Source organism: Rattus norvegicus, chromosome 8 (assembly GCF_021556685.1).
Source record: "Rattus norvegicus strain SHRSP/BbbUtx chromosome 8, alternate assembly SHRSP_T2T, whole genome shotgun sequence".
In the NCBI taxonomy this organism is placed as follows: domain Eukaryota; kingdom Metazoa; phylum Chordata; class Mammalia; order Rodentia; family Muridae; genus Rattus; species Rattus norvegicus.
In genome coordinates, this window is record NC_141541.1 from 112,121,078 (window position 1) to 112,139,424 (window position 18,347).

At 45.9% G+C, this 18,347-nt stretch overlaps 1 protein-coding gene across 8 annotated transcripts in view; it reads right to left on the reverse strand.

Moving 5' to 3' along the window:
• Positions 1-17,848, reverse strand: part of Tmem108 (transmembrane protein 108) — a 287,643-nt gene extending 269,795 nt beyond the window's left edge. For 6 of the 8 annotated variants that reach the window (XM_087561348.1, XM_087561339.1, XM_087561345.1 and 3 more), the window contains exons 1-2: positions 17,772-17,848; positions 9,029-9,141 (exon numbers count right to left, since the gene is read on the reverse strand). The gene's annotated coding sequence lies outside the window, so the exon portion shown is untranslated. The remainder of the gene's footprint in view (positions 1-9,028; positions 9,142-17,771) is intronic. The other 2 variants (XM_087561351.1, XM_087561342.1) reach the window with 1 other exon arrangement.
• Between the last annotated feature and the right edge of the window lie 499 nt (positions 17,849-18,347).

An 18,347-nucleotide genomic window follows, 5' to 3' on the forward strand; every position in this document is an offset into this window, starting at 1 on the left:
TCCCCTCCAACTCCCACCTGCCCTTTAGCCTCTCATAACTCCAACCCACTGATCTTCATAGACAACCCCTCACCCACCCAGGCCTTTGATCTTACCCTCCCCTCCTCACACCCAATCCCAGGTATCCCTGTTCCCTCTATATGACGTGGCAAGAAGAGATGGGCCCACCTGAGTCCTTTATACTGATGGAAATAGGTGTTAAAGAATAAAATCCTGGACTGTTCTCTGAAAACCCACTCCATCTCTAGAAACAATCCAACTCAAATCTGTCTCCTTACCTGGTATATTATATTCTATGCCCTGACCTCTACCCTCACCCAAGATTAAAAGGACTGACTCCATTCAGAATGCAGTCCGGGCCTTGCCAATAAACTCCAGCAACAGACTGACACCTCCCCTCAGGAGAGAATGCAGTCCCTTTTCGGGGATCAAAATTAGAATTACCTAAACACTGGCACTGGGACCCACCACCTACAGTTGATGGTAAATTGTTTAGCTGAGGGTGTGTACGAAATGCCTACTCTATAGTTAACCTTGATGAGCTGAAAGATGCCACCCAGAGCCCCAGTGAAATCCCCACTCTTTTCTTAAACTGCCTTCCCGAGGCCATCACTAAACACAGCAATGTGGACATCAGCTCTCCAGAGAAGGGTCCATTACTTCAGGGACATGTTAGGTTGATCTGCCCTCAATATTAGATGAGAACCCCAAATCTAAAAAAAAACCACCTTTAACCCCTCAAAATGAACTTCTAGATATGGCCCTTAAGGTGTTCAACAACAGAGAGGAGGTGGCCAAAAGGGAAAAGGAAGGAGACAGAGAAGGGGCAGGAAAAGAATACCATGCCTGCTTCCAGACCTTGGCAGCAACTCTCAGCTCCACCAAACCATTCCCCACACCACCAGTTGTTCCAAGGAGGCAGGGTCAGCCCCACCTCCTTGTTTTTGACATATTCAAACTGATCAGTGGACTAACGAATGCTATCACCTACAGCCACCCAGTAGACACAGGGGCCTCTTTTCCCTGCTATGAATGGCATGGCCAGCCTAAACTCCTAACTTAACAGTAGCACGAGCCTCAGGCATTCACCATGGGTAACTTGGTCTACCCATTTGGCAACACAACCTTCCCTGACTCTTCTAGGTGAATGCCAATGCCTACTTTCACTGCTAGGCTGAGATCTCCTCTAAATGTAAGCTTTTTATACATAGCTGGCTCTCTCCAAGATAACCACCACATTCCTCCATAGCCTGGACTTGGATGGGGTTCAAGCTTAAGCTTCCACCCACAGCCTCTTGTCCTCAGTCAGCCTTCAAGTAGTCTGTGACACCTCAAATGGTCCAGTAGCTGCCGTCACAATCCTATCCTCACAACCTTGAGGAACTCTTCTACTCTCTTTATCCAGGATGAGGATCCTCTCACCATACACACCTCAGCCACGGGCCATCATTGAGTAGCTACTGTGAGCAAGGCTTCTAACTCCCATCAATTCCCTCCACTATACTCTTCTTCTCAGTGCCACAAAGCCCAATGGTACTTATCAACGGGTCCAGGACCTCCAAAAAAATCAACTAAGTGATTGTCCCACCTTCCTTGTAGTCAGTAACGCACGCGCGCGCGCACACACACACACACACACACACACACACACACACACACACACACACACCTCTCCTCTGACCCCTACCCTGCTTGCCTTCTTTTCCATGTTTGATCTTAAAGATGTTTTGTTTATTACCCTCCCGCACCCATCCTCCCACACCCCCCTCTTTTTTGCCTTTACCTGGGAAGACCTGAACACCGCATACCCAGAAACTCACTTGGATCCTCTTGCCCCAAGGATTCTGAGTTGCCCTTATTTCCTTAGACCAGCCCTACAGAAGGACCTCACCAAATATATTTGTCCTCTAGTTTCCTTCTCTAATATGATCTCTTCTTAGGCAGGCCATCCCCACAGAACAATCGCCAGTACTCCCCAGCCCTTCTCAACCCTCTGGCCTCTTGGACTATAGAGTCTCATGAGGTAAGGCCCAGATCTGCCAATCCTTGGTCACATATCTGTGCCTCTCAATCTCAGAAAAAGGAAGAACTATATCCCAAGCCAGGGTAGAGGAAGTCTTTGTCTACCTCCTTCCCCAAACCAAATTGAACTGCTTACATCAGACCTTTATAACTTCTTCCATATATGGTTTGCTAAATTCTCCCTCACTACATGGCATCTCTGTGAGGTCATAAAAAACCACAAAGGCCCATGGAAGAACTATTACTATTCCCCAACTCCTTTTTTCCCTCATAAACCTACTCAAGTCTACTTTCTTCCTGCACCTCTACTCTAGCCCTCTCAGACCTACATAAAGCCTTTATCTCTTCCTAGAAACTAACCAGGGTCAGAGACCCTTATAATACTGTGTTGAGGTAGCCGGACACAGTCACCAGAGGCTGGCTGCCCTGACTCCAGACCATAGCTCCCATGCCCCTGCTTGTCCCAGGGCAACCAAAGTCTCCCTTGTAGTCCCCTACACATCCTTCATTACATACTCACCCAAGGGCCTCGCCAGCCACGGCTGGTGTCTAATTATACTGGGGCAAGGTTTGATTACAGAAGAAAATGAGATGCTTTGGTTTGTCAATGTCCTGCAAGGGACAGGGCTCTTCAAAGAGACAATCACCTTCTTAGACATCTTGGATGAATAGGTAGGTGCACACACTGAAATTTTAAAACACATAATTTAAATCAGTGCCTACCAAACTGAATACTTAGATATAAATCTTAAAACACGTATAAGTTTATGAGGACAGCATCTGACCAAAGACATCTAAGAAGAATGAGAGGGAGGGAGGGAGGGAGGGAGGGAGGGAGGGAGGGAGGGAGGGAGAGAGAGAAAGAGAGAGAGGTGATATACTATATCTATGGACTAGAATATTAGATGTCAGCTGCTCCTCCCTCCATCCACAGATCAACTTGTCGCACTGCTGTGACAAAATACCCGACAGAAGCAATTCCGAGAAGGGAAAGTTTATTTTGGCCTAGGATTCTAGGGGGATACAGCTCATCATGGCGGAGGAGGAGCATCAGGCAGCAGGTCACATTGTATCCAACCAAGGTCAGGAAGCAGAGAGAGATGAATGTTCATGCTCAGTCTGCTCTCATCATTCAGCCCTGGGCCTCAGCCAATGGGATTGTATTGCGCACATTTAAGTCATCGCTTTCCACTTGGATTAACATAATCTAGATAATCTCTCACACAGGGCATTTTGCATCCATCAATTGTTACACTTATCAAGTTGCCTATTAAGATTCAACACCCCCCCAAGCAAATTCCAAGGATGTCACTTGTGACTCTATCAATAAATGATCAATATTCATACCGAGATGCAGAAGAAGCAGAATGGCTAACTCAGTATTTCAGAAGAAAGAAAGTTGAGGGGATGATGCTGTATGACTTAATGACCTACTATAAAGTTACAGTGGCCGGGCAGTATGTACTAGCGAAGGACCAGACAAACAGAATCAATTAAAAATAATGAGCCCAGATATAGACCCACATAAATAAGTTTGGTTAATCTATAACAAAAGCGTAAAGGCAGGCAACACAACAAGGCTACACAAGCATTTCTACAAACGGTACCAGAACAATCAGAAATCAGTGCACAAGTAGACGAATGAATGTAGGCAAGCATCTCTCATTCTTCATAATCATTAATTCAACACGAGCTATAAACTTAAATGTAAAACACAGAACACTATGAGGTAGAAAAAAAACAAAGACAAACAAACAAAATCCTACAATGACCTTGAGTAGAACTATGGCTCTTTAAAATACAAACTCAAATGCAAAATCTATAAAATAACTGATAAGTAGAACTTCATTAAAATTAAAACTATCTGCTATCTGCAAGTCAACACGAACGGAATGAGAAAGCAACAGTAAGAAAGTATTTACACAGGACAGTTATGATGAAAGACCCCAAATATAGAATGTCCTTAAATAAGAAAATACAAAACCTAATTATAAAAAAATGGCCAAAAACCTTCAATAAACATGTCACCAAAAAAAAAAAATGCATACAAGCAGATGCGGTCCATAATACCAAGGAAACGTCTATCAGAGCCACACTGCCACGTACGTTCTAGGATGACTCAGATCCAGAACCCTGACAGCATCCAGGCCTCCAGGCCGGGGAAGCAGCAGTACACAGAAAACCTCAGTACTCGCTGACGGAAATGGAAATGGCACAGTGTCCTAGAAGGCAGTTTGTCGGGGTCTTGTAAAACAGCGTTCTGACAAAAATCATCCACCAGTCACATCCCTTGATATTTACCCAAAAGAGAGGAAAACTCGTGTTTACCCAAAAGCCTGCTTGTGAAGGCTCATGGAACCTTATTGATAATAGCCCAACCTTGAGAGCATCCAAGATATCTTCCAGGAAGTGGATGAATAAATAGGAGAGTTCTGGAATACTATGGAGTACACAAAAGAAACGGGTAACTGAATCACAAAAGAAGATGGATAGAAACTTAAGTAGGTATTTACTGAGTCAAGGAAGCCATTTCAAAGGGTTACCTATTGTGTGTCTTCAACGGCATAAAAACCCAAACCGTGGCAATAAGACCAATGGCTTCTAGTAGTTTAGGGGTGGAGGACGGGAAGGAGATTGAGTAAATAGGACACAGAGGGCCTTTAGGGAACGAAATGAATGCCTGTCATTATAATGGTGAACATGTGTCACCCACCATGCATTAGCCCAAATCCCAGGAAGGTACAGCTCCCGGATTGTACTCTAATGTAGACCAGTCTTGGGGATAATTATGATGTAAATATAAGCTTAGGCCATACAGAAATGCTGATTATTTCTGGTGGGGATGGTGGCAAAAGGACAGACATATTTGTAAGGAGGGAGAGGGATACAGAAGATCTTAGTATTGTCCTCTCTACATTTCCCTTCTACCTAGAACCACTCAGAAAAGTCTTACACACACACACACACACACACACACACACACACACACAGAGGGGGGAACCCAAGTACTTTGTCATCCTCCCAATAAACCCTCCACCACCCAAAGGAATGACCAAGAGGACCAATCCCACCCCCAGCCTCTTCTCCCTTCCCTTCCAGCCTCTCATTCGAATCCTCTCTGTCATGCAAAACAACCTCGGGCTCTCTAGCTTTAAATTTCATCTCTTTTAAACACTATCTTTATTTCCCTGTCTTTCAATTTGTTGAAATGAAAATTTCTGAACAACTAATATTGGTAGCATTAATAGATCACATCAACAGAAAACACACCCGCCATGCTAAAGGGCTTTAATCACTAAATCCGTGCTCTAACAGATTGGTTGTTAATTTTGCTTTAGAGCTTCACTCTTCCAGGGATAACTCCTCAGAGGTTGGGCTGGTGAGTCGAGACTCTCTTATGAAACACTTTTGTGAGCCAAGTTGGGGCTTGGAAGAGAAGAAGTGAAAATTCTCTTCTCACTTCTAGATTCTTTGTAGAGCTGTAAGCAGCAGAGAAAATACTCTGCGACAACCTTCACTGCTCAGGGTCGGGCAGAGAACAAATGGACAGAGACTGCTTAGCAGCCCCAGAAAAAGAGGGAATATTTTAGAGATGGTGCATCCCGTTGTGTCACAGAGACAGGCCCATGGCACTGCCTGTAGCAGGCAAGTGTTGTAGCACTGTTTAAAAAAATTTCAGCAGGACACACAAAGGTCTTACTTGGATGGAGATGTTCTAAAAGAATTCTACATGAATTGATTTTCTTGTTATAATAAGAGTACATGGTCACTACAAATGTGGCTTTGTAACCCCAGGGAGCCTATGAATTAAAGCAGTAGTGTCCAGTAGAGTGCCCTCCAATAAGGGACATGGTACATAGTTGTACTATCTGAGACAGTAGCCAGAAACCACATGTGGCTGTAGTGCCCGTGAAATGTGACAAGAACAAATGAAGACCTGAATTATAAATCTGAGTAATTGAAATAGTCACACATCGTAGTGGCAACTCTGGGGACGAAGTTGAGACCGTTTTGGGAAAATGGTCTCACAATACATATTAGCATGGGAAAACCCATACCTGTTCCAAGAGCTCGGAAAAGCGCTTTCTCCGTGCCTTCCCCAGAACAGACACAGAGATGCCACTTTGTATCACATGCAATGCGAAAAAACAATGTTTCTTCAGCTTCACTTTGGGGCCTTGTTACATTAGATCATGAGGTCCATTCTGAGAGATCTGGATCAGGAGGTAACAAGACACCAAGCAATCCTGGTGACTGGCCTGGATACAGAACTTTGAGTATCACTAGGAACAAAAAAAACCAATGATGGCCGGCTCCTACAAAGGTAAGGGATGCACTTGTCAAGTCTCTTTCCCAGGCATTCTACACACACACACACACACACACACACACACACACACACACACACACACACACAGACGCGCGCGCGCGCCACAAAGAAATCAGACTTTGCCACAATGGCCTCCCCCGACATTAGATCCAAGGTAAACAGCTGTAAATTTTACATGGGCCAGAAACGCATCGAGGAGAAGTCAGAAGAAGCCTCCACAGTTTACATGCAACTCCTGCAGTGGCTGTGTCCTGTAGTGGGCCTGAGACTCTTCACTAAAATAATGAGGTTATTTTGGATTAGTTCAGAATTATGGCCTCCTTTCACGCCGGCTTTGGAAAACACCAAGGAACACATGCCACATGAAAACACTATTTATCACTCCATGGGATTACAGTGGAGATATCCCACAGGCTCGAAGAAGAAAGGGGAAAGAAATGTAAAGGTCCTAGAACAATGGTGAGCTGTTTCTCTAAGCAGGCTCTGTAGGATCTGCAAGAGTTGATCTGGACCGTCAGTCACTCAGTAGGAGATTTTTGTTTTGGCGGTTACTTCGGTCTAATTAGATGTGAGTCATTTTAACATTAAGAAATCACACCCTGTCAGATGCAATTTCCATGACTACTCTTCTGAAAGGCCATCTCTTCGCCTCCTGCCCTCTGTTGGTCCTTAACTTTGCAAAGGAGAAGCTTTTGTCCAGATCGCATTGCTGCAGGGAGCTAGAATGACGATATCTTCAAAGGAACTCAGACTCCAGGACTAGGCATACCTGTCCACATCCCCAAATTCACCCTTCTGTGACTCCCACTGCTCCCCCTTTACTGCCATCATGGCGGCCAGGAGAGACTCTTGGGCCCTGAGTACCTGGCGAGATTATTATCACTTAGCACTTAAAGAAGCCCTGATCCACCACACAGTGCTAAGTACCTTGCTTCCTTAGGCTGCGTTACTACCGTATGTCTATTTTAAAGGCAGGGAAACTGAGGTGGTAGGGGGAAATCAGCTAAATTAAAGCTCAGCCCCAGAGAAATTCCAAACTATTAAGCCACTGTATTCCTTCAGCTGTGGCAATTTTGTCTACCAGGAAACATTTCACAATACCCAGAGTCCTTTTTGATGGTCATGCTTGCTTAGGAAGCTACCGGGCATTTAGTGGACAGAGGTTAAGGGCAAGGGCACACTATAGACCCCACATTGCCTAGCAACAGCCCACACAAGAACTGCCTCATTGAAATCAACACTGTCTGGTGCACTGGCAACTCTCGCACCACGGTTGGTTGGTGGTTGGTGGGTGGTGGGTGGGTGGTTGGTTGGTGGTTGATTGGTTGGTTGGGTTTTTGTTTCTTGTTTTTGTTTTCTTTCAATGTGTTGGCCCCTTATTAATGGCTAAAGAATGGCTGTCTCCACAATTTGACCCTCGTACAGTACTTACACAGAAACATGCTGTTTGCTGTTCCCAATTGGCTGGTTGCTATTTTTGATGTAAACCACTTCTTAGATACATTCAAAACAGAGGCTATATGAAAGCCACAGGACAAAGGAGAGTAGCCCCATGTTAGGGGCTTAGGGATAAAATTTAACAAGGAACTTTCCTCCCACCCGTGACCTGGGCTGAGGTCTGTGCCAGCCAGCCACCTAGACTCTTCTATAGACGGCCTGCCTTACAGCCGCAGGTCTCTCCCTGCTTCATCCCCGGTCACTTGCGTGCGTCACTCAAGAGCGGCAGTGATGCACACTTACGGGAATCTCCAGGGATCTGCAGCCCTTAATGGTCTATTTTGTTCAGTAAATTGTATTCATTAGCAAGCCTTGAGAGGCACGAAAGTACAGGCAGCCTTTCTGGGTGCCCTCGGTCTAGCCAGGCCTCACAGCCTTTGAACCTACAGGCTGGAGACAGTTCTCCCTCCAGGTTAAAGCTTAACCACCACAAACAGAAACATCCCACTGCTCGACCATTCTTAGCTCTGCTTGGAATGGCACTAGTCATTTCTTCTTCAAGGAATCTGGTTTTTGTTCCAGAGTGGAAGCTGAAGAGCGTAGAGCTGTCTCTCCTCCCCGAACACCTCCCCTGACTAACTCCTACAGTCTTTTTTTTTTCAGGATTGGTTACCAAATACCCTGTAGTCACATCCAGGATACCAGCGACTACGACCAGCTGAGTGGCTAGGTATGTGGCTTCCAGAGACAAGAGATAGGAACTACGTAGTCGGTGGAACCCTGCGCTTTGTGCTGTGACGGACCACACCAGGGCCTTCAGCTCTGACAGGCTACTTCCTTCAAGAACAGCAATCCGTGAAAGAAAAGTTGGGTGACTGAATCACGGGAATGGGGGATGGCGGGAAGGGACCTCTGACCAGACTATTGTCAATATGATATGGATTCAGGAAAAAGGGCAGCTGGTTTCGAATTCTCTCTACTCTGCCCTTACAAATCACACCCCATACAAACTCACTCAAACAACCGTGTGGGGGATGTCACCGTGCACGGAACACATCCCATCCCTTGGTTCCCATTTTTCATACTTCTTGATTTGAGTGCATGATTTGAATGGAGAAAGCTTTGGAAGCCTTTCACAGACAGACACGGCATCTCACTGCACTGACTTCCAAGACTCTGGCGAGACAAGAGCATCTACGGTTCAGCAAAGCCGGCAAACCGGGAGCGCATTTGCCTTACCCTGGAGGAGAGGGTGTGGAAGCCTTCAAACACTCTTACATCCTCGCAACCCATTGGGTCTGCTGCCTTTCACCACACGCTCACTTCTGCATGCTGGACCACAGCTAAGCGATCTGCCAAAGGAAAAAACGAATGAGGACAACAGGCCGGTTTATGTACACCTCCATCCCCAAAGCTGCTGTTCAAATGAATTTGTTAAAAATGGGCTTCCTGGGCTGGAGAGATGGCTCAGTGGTTAAGAGCCCCGACTGCTCTTCCAGAGGTCCTGAGTTCAATTCCCAGCAACCACATGGTGGCTCACAACCATCTGTAAAGAGATCTGATGCCCTCTTCTGGTGTATCTGAAGACAGTTACAGTGTACTTATATATAATAAATGAATAAATCTTAAAAAAAAAAAAGGGCTTCCTGCTAAACACACAGACCCCAACCTCTGGTATGGTCCATGCTCAATACAAGAGCTTCCCATATGCATCCTAGACAGGTGAAAAGTCAAGAAAAAAGACGGATTTGATGCAGAAACCAAAGTACTCAGGATACTGTGGATCCTACGTCTTCATACTATAATCTCCATGGTTCCCCTGAGGCAGTGGTTCTCAACCTGTGGGTTGTGACCCCTTTAGGGGTCAAAGCCTTTGAGAGGGGGGTCAAATGACCCTTTCAAAGGGGTCACATAAGACCATCAAAAAACACAGACTTTACACTATGGTTCATAACAGTAGCAAATTATAGTTAGGAAGTAGCAACAAAAATAATGTTATGGTTGGGGATCATGGCAGCATGAGGAACTGTACTGAAGGGTTACAACATTAAGAAGGTTAAGAACCACTACAAGGTTGAAGACATTACAAAAGTGACAGAAATTTGACCTTAGAAGCAACAATTTGACTTTGTTCTCTAGCATATGATTTCTCTGTATTCCATAAGCTAGGGAGGGAAAATAGGAAAGACTTGCAAGAATATTTGGAGTGCATGTGTGCACACATAGGCACATGGATATAGATGTGCACACTAACACTGTCCCCGCAATGGTGTACACTTTTCCAGCTAACACTTTTTGCTGGCTGCTCAAAGTCATACAGTCATGCTCAACCCCAGGGGCTGGGCAGTGAGCTGTCTTAGGTCAGGCTCACTCCAGTCCAACTAAGCTAACCTTGAGTTTAGAATAGATTCAGCACTCTGAACAAGAGGCTTCGCAGGGACCTTGACCTGGTTACTTTACAACTCTGGGTCTCAGCTTTCTCTTCTGGAAAACATCACAACTCCCTTACAGGGTCTATTCTACAAGACTCCACACATACCCTCCTGTGTATGCACTGTTATCAGGGCATCTTGATAAAGTATAGGTTCTGAGTTGAAAGGTCATGGGTAAGGCAGGGCATGCTGTAATTCTAACAAGCCTCAGGGCAGTGGTTCTCAGCCTGCCTACTGCTGGGACCCTTTAATACAGTTCCTCATGTTGTGGTGACCCCAACTATAAGATTATTTTCATTGAGACTTCACATCTGTAATTTTGCTATTATTTTGAATCAAAATGTAAATATCTATATGCAGGGTATGGGATATGTGACCCCGTGAAAGGGATGTTCTACCCCAAAGAGGTTGTGACCCGCCCTCTGTCGTAGGGGATCAGTAACTACTCATGGATAGAAGAGAGATATGAGGGGAGATGTTGGGGAAGAGACTGGGAGAAGAGGAGGGAGGGGCAGCTACAGTCGGGATGTGAAAGAATAATAAAAGAAAACGTATGTAAGATTAGAGAATATTCGACAAACTTTAGTGATTTTTATGTATAAGGATTTTTATATCAGTGTTGTTTCTGCATGAACTTTGAACTTGCACCATTTTAAAGATCTACTTAACCTGGATACCAGATACAATTCCACAGAGTCACACAGGTACCTTTAGAAAAGGTTAGAACTTGAAGGGCCACGGCTCCTTTTTCTCAGTTGAAACAAACTCAAGGGTGGGTACCCCTTTCCCAACCAAATTTCATAACAACTTAGTAGCAGAAATTCAACCTTAGAAGCAACAATTTGACTTTGGTCTCCAGCATATGATTTCTCTCAGTAAACTGAGAAGGAAGAAATATTTTTTCTTCTACTAAAGTGAAAACAAAGATCACTCTGTCAAGGGCAGCAGAAGGCTGGCTTCTACGGCACTGGCCACTGCAGTACAAAGGGTAACAAGGGGTCACAGGACAGGCTCTGGAGGTTTGTCAAACAATTCTCCACAGCAACAAAGTTACTTCTCATGTGTCCAAAGTGGGAATGGACCACAAAGTATCTTCTGTGGAGCCTCCGGTAACAATGAGAATTTCTATTCTAATCCATACAAATTCTGAGTCACTCCTACTTAAAAACAACTAGGAAAAGGAAAGTATTTGTGAAATAAGAAAAGTGTGGTAATTAGCCGCAGCACATCTCAGGTACTAATGGAGACAACTAGTGATCTCTTATTAAAAATTCTACTTCTGCAGTTAGTTTACATTTCTAAGATGGTGGCGAGCCTTGGAGCTTAGAGTACAATATCTAGTGGATGTGGTTGATAGCAGCTCATAAACAAAGGAGTGGGAGTCTACGGTTCATGCCACTCTGTCACTGATAGGAAGGAGTCCATGAGTTCCTATAAATCTTTTTATTGAGTATTGCTGGGGGGTGAGGGATTCACAAGGCCCTATCCTTCCCTTAGGATCTATAGGCAGTCAATGATGGCTGGAAAAGGAGAGACATTTTCTTCAGCAGTGTAGCTATGGGTAAGTTTCTCATGCTCTATAAACAAGGTCTCACTCATACAGCTTTAACCCAATTACACACACACACACACACACACACACACACACACGCACACACGCACACTCGTCCCACCCACCACACACAAGACAGAGTGGACGCTAGGATTAGCTGGGACAAGGGATCATTAGGAACTGAAGTTAATAGGACAACTACAATCAAATACATAAACATATGAGGATATTGTAATAGAGTCCATTATGTACGCTTAATATATGCTAATAAGAACTTTAAAAAATCTTCATGTCATAAATCAGAAAAGTAATGACTATGTGGACTTTGAATTGGAATAATGAGAGCTGGGGGTCCCTTCATATGCATGTTGCAGTCAGTAAAGCAACATGAACTTAAAAGTATTCTGGTGAAATTAGGAGGGTACCAAGAAAGACTCGATAACAGAAATCCATGCTTGCATACCCATTATTTAGATGGGTAAAGTCATGTGCTTTGTCTCTTCATTTGGGGAGCCATTTTAATAAAGGTTCAACATCCCTAAATGTTCACACCTTACTTTCTACGTTCCACTCCCGACTTTTTGCCCACCATTTAGTCAGTTTATTAACCAAGAATTCTCCCTTTGGGGCTGGGGGGATGGTTTGGATGGTAAAGTGAGTCTAAGCCCCAGAAACCATGTAAAAAATCTGGGTGTGGTGGCAAACACCAGCATCAGGAGGCAGAGACAGTTCAAATCTCTGGGGCTCACTGCCACAGCTCACCTAGAAAAATCCTGGAACTCCAGGCCAATGAGAGAGCCTATCTCAAAAAAGGGGGTGAGAAATGACATCCCAAAATTGTCCCCTGGCCTCTGTGCATGCATGCACCTATGCATGTTTGTGCTCATGCATACACACACACACACACACACACACACACACAGGGGTGCACACACATTCTCCCCTTTCAAGTCAGGAAAGTCATGCGTGTGTGCACATGTGCATACACAGAAAATCTCAGCATTTGGGAGGCAGAGGCAGGACATTCACAACTTCAAGGACACAGTGGCCACACAGCAACATCAGAGTAGCCTGGGGTACCTGGGAGCCCGTCTTGACAGAACAAGACAAAACTCCTCTTTTCATTTTCCCAGAGCTACTCTAGACAGTCAAATCCCTATCCCGCCTTTGTGCCATGGATCCACCTGGCATTCTGTTGAAGCCTAAGGCCCTCTTCTCAGAAGATGACAAAGAGCTAGAGACATAACTCATGAGGACTTGAGTTCAGTTCCCTAGCATGGGCATTAATAATACCCAGGTGTGGTGGCGCACGCCTCTAACCCTGCCGTGAGGGTGGCGCAGTCAGAGACAGCTCTAGAGTTTGATGCCCAGGATTCCTAAATCAGTGAGCCCCAGGCTCAGTGAGAGACTCCGTCTCAAAATGGAAAGAGAGAAAAGCACCCAATAGTCACCTCTGACCCCCACACTCATCCACATGCCCTGATCCAGTTCTGGAGACACATAAACACATACCTGCGTGTACACACATACACATACACACACACACACACACACACACACACACACACACACACACACACGTGCGCGCGCGCACACCCACAGGGACGGGGGGGGGGGGACAAAGACATGAAATTATAGAGGTAAATTATATAACACATACTCTTATCCATACAGACTTGGGGAATCCATGGACCCAGTTTAAGAATCTCACATTGTATTCTAGGTTTTAAAAAAAAAAAAAAAAAAAAAGGTTTTCCTTACAGGAAACAGTATTGCAGGAAGAAAGAAAAGAAAAGAAGGAGAGAAAGAAAAGAAAGAAAGAAAGAAAGAAAGAAAGAAAGAAAGAGAAAAAAGAAAGAAAGCCAGCCAGCCAACACAGCCTAAGCCATTCATGCTGTGACTTTAATCCCACATCAGGGAGTCCCTCCTGAGAACCTCCCTGGCCCAACACTTTCCTCTATCCTCAGGATGGTGGAGGAGGCAGTGTGGGGGAAGGGAACAGTGCCTAGGAAGGGAAGACGCTCACTTCCCAAGCTGGGGTCCTCATTCTCCAGAGAGTTTTCTGCCATTAAATTGCTCAGCTTGACTTAAAAGGTGGGAAAGTTAAGTTAACCGCCCCCAGGGGTTCTTCCACCTCTGACACTCTAACTGAAGTACCACGGTTTCCACTGAAGAACTCCAGCCAGGTGACTCTTATCCCAGCTACACAGCAGGCACACACCATTGGCATGAGCATTGTCTGGAGGCTTCAGAAATACCTTATGGGAAATTACCCGGCCAAAGAACTTCAGACTTTCAAAGAGATTTACATAGTACTCACTTGACAAACCCAGTAAACCTAAGGAAAATAACAGCCCAGAAGACAGTTTGATTTATGGCCACAAAGTGAGGCAGGGTAAATGATTTAGAACAATTACTCTCTCGTCCCAATGGGATTTTTTAATTTGTTACAATAGGAAAAAAAAAAAGAAAGGAAAAGAAAAAAAAAAAAACAAACCCAAAACAACATCTTATCAGTAGACTTGGAGAGACAGGAATCAACTCAAAGGAGGCCTGGTTCCCAGAGGCAGCCTTGGGCAGGATCAGAGCTAAAACCTTCCCCTAAGCTGACTGCTGGCTAAAACACCTACTTTCCTTGAGTTTAGTGTATTCCAAAGCCCACATAAGAAAGCACTTTGTAACAAAGAACAAAATAATTAGTTATTCCAATACTGGGAGATGTCTGAATGAACTCCGACTAAAAGTACTTCTGTTAAAGTTTGAGTTTTGAGTGGTCACTATGGACTTGACGGGCATCATTAGCTAAGACAATATACAAACACGTGTTAGGAATTGTCGAGTTCTAAAAGAAACGGATTTAAAATGATTTGACCTACCATCTGTGGACAGTCTTGGGATATAATGAAACATGCTCATGGCTTCAGGATATGCATTACTGACTACAGACTGGGTTTAAAAATCACAGGCACCCCTCATGGAGTCATCCTCGTGGGGAGACTAGGTGCACGTGCAAATAATCAGAAATGAAATCTTGGGATGAACATTGAATCATAACCTCAACATGAGGTCGGCATAATCTGTGCTCTTAGAGCTTGTACTATGAAGCATCTTAATTTACACGCACCCGATCTGCTAGAACACACACACACCACATATGAGAGAATAAATCCTCACCCTACTCCATCCCTCTATTATATAAAATGTTAAGTGCTCAGAACACATCATCATCGTTATCATCATCACATTTACCTGGGAGATAACAGCCAATCAAAACCTACACCAAATCCACATTGCTGCTGATAGCGCTATAGTGAGCCCCTCTTCAGGAATTTCCAGAGGCAAGAGTGCCATCTACTGGCAGGGAGGGTGGGTACAACTTGTTTGAGGGAAGCCTGTAGGTGACACGAAATAAGGACTGGAAAGACAGGCATCCCAGATTTTTGTCTTAGTGGGCCTCTTTTCCACAGCGCATCACAGGCGTAACTGACACAGCCTGAGACCCGTAAGTTCTCCAGGAGCCTCTGTCACAGGAGCACGGCCCTCCGAAAGCCATCTGAAGGCCAGCCAGACTAGCCAATAGTGGGGAAAGCTTTGCCTGGAAACATCTGTCCATCAAGCAGCAGAGCCTGGCTGAAAACCACCCCTGGCTCTCCTTTCCAACAACAGATGAGCTTACCCAGAATCCCACCTGTGGCCGTGTAAGCCAGCTTTATCTTATAGTGCACACCCTAAGGAATTCTCCCAGGCACCGGCCAGGGTGAAGGCTCTTATATTTATACAATGTGACACAGATCTCCTCAAAGGGCATGACTGCTTAGGCACACAGGTCTCACTATAATCTCTCTCCTTCGTCCTCCTTGTCCGTGAGGGAGAGGACAGAAACAACAGGAAGAATATGATTCTCTGGCTGTCTTGAAAGCAGGAATAAAAGGCTTTTATGGAATCAGAGGATAAAGACCATACCTCAAGTTGAACTATGCCTGTCAATTTTTCTCTTGGCCCTTCAGACCCTAGGCAGAGTTTTTTTCAGCTTCTTTGGAACAGCTGACCCCACTTCTATCAGTTAAACACACATCCATGCCCTCTTCGTATCTTATGTGAAGTCTGCATGCAAAATGACATTTCTTCTCTAAAATCAAAAATGTGTGCTTTCCTCAAACCATACTGCCTCCTTCGTCCTCAAAATCCCTTTCCCCTCCCCAGTGTAAATCAGCTTCCTGTATTTAAGTTGTCCCCACTAGTTTTCTGTGTTTCCGTCTGTCCGATGAGAACCTTTATTGAGCTTTACTGGGGCAGGGGTGTCATCTGTGGTGTTCCCACCATGCGTCACAAAAGATTCCATTCTACGCTCATCTCAAGAAACCACCAAAACTTTACTCCGGGCTGCTGAGAAGACAGAGCTCGATCCCTGTAGTCTTAACAAACTGAAGGGGTGCCTTCTCAAAACAATGAAACAACCACAAGACGTCTTATTTTTTAAAACTTGCCCAAAGAATTGAAAATTTTTCAGCAAGTAAACGAACTGAATATTGTGTACTTCAATAAATTAAATTGAATATTTTGCTGGCACAAGGTACGGTTGTTTTAGGTTCCTAAGAGGGGAAAAAAAAAAAAAAAAAAAAAAAAAAACTTCACATGGGGAAGGAAGGGCTTTACAGCAGGCTCAGAATGTCTCCCCAGGGTCAGGTAGAGACTGAGTAACCTTTAAGTTCGGAACGGGTTACACTGAAACTCGGGAGAGACTCTCTTCCTGGCAATTAGTTGAACCAGTGTTACAACACCAGGTGCATCAGATTAGTTAACCGGTGGAAAAACTCACGGGATCTTTTAAGTTTCGCCATAAGACGTCTCACGTGTCATTGCTACTGTGTGTTTGGGGACATGCTTATTACCCTGAGAACCTGCCTTTTAAATACCACATTAAATTCCTGGACACGCCTTCCCTCTTCTAAAGGATTCAAGGGACTTTTGCCCCCACCCACCATCTCTTCCGGCAGCCAAACGGTCTTTTTCTTTTTCTTTTTTTTCTTTTCTTTTTACATACACTTCAGCAAAGAATTAGAAAGTGCATGTTAGACCCTAGCTCCCCTTCTCCCTACGCTGCCCTCCGGACAGGCTAAAACTAAGTACCCTCTTGGATAGACCTAGAAAGTCACAGAGCCCACCCCCACCCCGCGTCTTGTATCTTCTTTAAGAAGCCTCTCTCTCTCAGTGCGCTGTCTGGTCTGCAGTTCACTGCAGGCAAATTCCCTCACTATTTCCCAGTCATCAGTTATACTCTCTGTAAACCATTTTTTGTGTGACCTGCTCTGATTGTTTTAAAGGGGAAAAAATTAAGCTTTTTAACGCATCTCTGGATTCTCTCCGTAGGCTCCAAGCGTTGTATTTCGGTGAAAGTCTGGGGTGAGTGCAGGTTCGAGGTCCAGCGGACAGGCAGGGTAGCCTTCCCCAGGGCACCCTTTTCTGGGCAGCACAGGCTCGGTTCCCCAGCGATGCTCGCGCCCGCATCGAGGCAGAAGGATCATCAGATGCGCTAGGAATTCTGCTTCGCTCTCAGTCGCCGGATTAGTTCGGGTCTCAAGGGCTCGAACCAAAGTGACACTACGCTCCCCCCGACCCCTTTCGTTCTCCCATGCGACAGGTCCCGCTGCATGGAAGCCACATTTCCCAGACCCAGTCCAGCGACCGTGGCGCCCTCGCGGCGCCTCCCGAGCCCTTCCCCTGGGGAAGGGACCGGTGGCAGCATCCCTCCGGGGCGGGAAACAAAGGCGGAGGCGAGGCGGCCAGGTGGGCAAGCCTCTTCGGGCACAGCCACGGCGGCCGCGGGGAGGATGGCGAGATGTATCAGAGGGTGGGAAAAGGGAAACCAAGGCACGCAGGCTGGCGAATGCTGGGGCTGCATCCTCCCCAGTGCAGGGCTCCCGGGGCAGGCGAACCCCGAGCCATCCCCGCCGCTCCCCAGGACCAGGCATCAGAGGGACCGCCCCACTCCGCTCACCTCGGGAGAAGCGCTCCGGCTCCCTCCGACGGCTCCGGAGAAAGCCCCGCCGCTCGCGCACGCGCACTCGCGCTCTCGCTCCTTCGCCCCTCCGGCCCCCGCGGGCTCCCCTCCGACCGGGCTTTGGCCCGCCCCGGCCCTGTCCGTCAGAGTCCGCGAGAACCAATCGTGTCGCGTGGACGGCCTAGCTCTGGTCACGTGGCCTCACAAGCCAATCACCAAATTGCCCTCGGCAAGCGCCTGGCTCCGATGTCCCCCGGGGTTCGGTTGCTACCTTGTAGAGCGGGTGCGAGAGGCGGGCACAAAGGCTCAGTCCCTTATTTCCGCAGATGAGTGGCGTCCAGTTGATCAATTCCTACATCGATTGGTTTCTCAGATCCTAGCTTAAGTAAGAATCACCTGGGAGTCTTGTTAAAGTCTGGGGTGTAGCCTCGAGAATCTGCATTTCTAACAAGCCCCCAAGTGGTGATGAAGCTTCTCTTGGTCCAAGGCCAAGCTTTAAGGAGCACTGTCAAAAAAAATGACGTGACTAGCCCCTGCTCCATTTGTTTGCAAGTTTCACGACCTTTCTTGTCC